The 2,477-nt window shown below is 41.4% G+C and overlaps 1 pseudogene; it reads left to right on the forward strand.

Annotated features, from left to right (window-relative positions):
• The first annotated feature begins 273 nt into the window (after positions 1-273).
• LOC150015807 (signal recognition particle RNA) lies at positions 274-598 on the forward strand (annotated as a pseudogene).
• Positions 599-2,477: the final 1,879 nt, after the last annotated feature.

A 2,477-nucleotide genomic window follows, 5' to 3' on the forward strand; every position in this document is an offset into this window, starting at 1 on the left:
ACTGTCAACTGATTTCACAACAGAAACATTTCAGGCCAGAAGGGACTGGCATGAAATATTCAAAGTGTTATAAAGCAAGAGCCTACAATCAAGACTACTTTACCTCACAATGCTATCATGTAAAATTGAAGGAGGAATTCAGATTTTCCCAAACAGAAAAATCTTAAATTCTGTACCACCAAACCAGTATTACAAGAAATGTTAAGGGGTCTTCTTTAAGAAGAAGAAGAAAAATTAAAAAAAGAGTAACATAGTTATAAAGAATAAAATTGTTCTGGGTGTGGTGGCATGTGCCGGTAGTCCCAGCTACCCAGAAGGCTGAGGCAGGAGGATTGCTTGAGTCCAGGAGTTCTGGGCTGTAGTATGCTATGCTGATTGGGTGTCCGCACTAAGTTTGGCATCAATATGGTGACCTCCCGGGAGTGGGGTGCCACCAGGTTGCCTAAGGAGGGGTAAAGTGGCCCAGGTTGGAAATGGAGCAGGTCAAAACTCCTGTACTGATTAGAAGAATAAAATTGCTATAACTACATACTTATCAATAATCACTTTAAATGTAAATGGCTTACATGCTCCAGTCAAAACAATAGGGTAACAGAATGGATAAAAAGACAGGACCATTATATATGCTGTGCACAAGAGATCCACCTCAGAAGAAAAGATACATGCAGAATGAAAGTAGAGATGAAAAAAATATTTCATACATATGAAAATTTTAAAAAGCTGGTGTAGCAATACTTATTTCAGACAAATTAGACTTCAAAACAAAGGCTGTAACAGGAGAAAAAGAAGGACACTAAATAATGATAAAGGGAGCAATCCAACAAGAGGTATAACACTTATAAATATTAACACACTCAATGTAGGAGCACTTAAACTTGTGAAGCAAATCTTGGTGGACATATAGTAAGAGAGTGACAGAAATATAATCATAGTAGAATATTTTAGCACCCTATCGACATCAATGGATAGATCTCCCAGACAGAAAATCAACAAGGAAATAGTAGCCTTAAAAGACACACTAGAGATTTCTGGCCAAGATCGAGGCCTAGACAGACATGCTGCATCTCCCTCCATAACTAAGAAAGAATATAACTGCCTTAGAACTAGAGACAACCAGAAGTTCCAGAAAATCAAGCTTCATGAAAGTCCAACAAACAAAGATATAAAGAAGAAATATTAATCCAGACAGGTAGGAGGGGCAGAGCCGGGGCAGAGAGGATGTGGTGTGGTGGCAACAGCAGCGGCAGTGGTGGTGGGCTGGTGTAAAGTGCAGTCACACATTTTAAAAGGTGGGGAGGGACACCTGGGGAGTGTTACCAGCTCCTGGCCAGGTCCTGCAGCTCATGGTCCCAGCGCTGGGGAAGATCAAGCCTCATTGCTTCTGACTCTGAAGGTCAGTGGGGGTTGGGGCAAAGGAGGAAACTGCCAGTCTCTCAACAAAGTATACTTGTTTAAAGGGCACTAATGGTCCTAGAAAATCTGCAGACCCACCCATTCTGGGAACGATGGCCAGTGCAACAGCTAGAGGGGCACCAGGCCCATACTGAAGTGAGAGAAGTGTCTGGAAAAGGGGCAAGTGCTGAGCAAGTGGCATTATTCCCTCTCAGACTCCTCCCCCGCACACAGCACCACAACGTGGTGAAATGGGTCACCCTGTACTGACGAATACCTAAGGTTCCACCCATTACAACATAACAGGAGCGACAGCTCTACCTAAGACACAGAGGCAAACAAACACAGGAGCCTGTCAAGATGAGGATACAGAGAAGTATGGCCCAAAAGAAGAAACAAATCAAGGTTCTAATGGGAGAACTAAGCAACAAGGAGATAGCCAGCCTAACAGATGCAGAATTCAAAACACTGGTAATAAAGATGCTCACAGGCTTGACAGCTGTTCTTGAGTATGGCAAACACATAAGAGAAGAAGTGAAGGCTATGCTATGTGAAACAAAAGAAAATCCACACAAAACCAATGGTGAAGGGAAGGAAACTGGTATTCAAATCAATGATTTAGAACATAAGGAAGAAAGAAACAGTCAACGACTACAGAATGAGGAAACAAAAATTGAAAAAAATGAAGAGAGGCTTAGGAACCTCTGGGACAACTTTAAACGTGCCAACATCCAAATTATAGGGGTGCTGGAAGGAGAAGAGGAAGAACAAGAAATTGAAAGCTTATGTGAGAAATAATGAAGGAAAACTTCCCAAATTTGTCAAAAAAAGTAGACATCCAAGTCGAGGAAGCACAGAGATTCCCAAAGAAGCTAGATCCAAAGAAGACCACACCAAGACACATCATAATTAAAATGACAAAAGTGAAAGATAAAGAATTTTAAAATCAGCAAGAGAAAAGCAGACAGGTACCTACAAAGGGGCACCTATAAAACTGTCAGCTGATTTCTCAAAAGAAACTTTGCAGACAAGAAGGGACTGGCAAGAAGTATTCAATGTGATGAAAAGCAAGGATCTACAACCAA

This window comes from Furipterus horrens, unplaced genomic scaffold (genome assembly GCF_987537825.1).
Source record: "Furipterus horrens unplaced genomic scaffold, mFurHor1.1.pri manual_scaffold_3, whole genome shotgun sequence".
NCBI classification, from domain to species: domain Eukaryota; kingdom Metazoa; phylum Chordata; class Mammalia; order Chiroptera; family Furipteridae; genus Furipterus; species Furipterus horrens.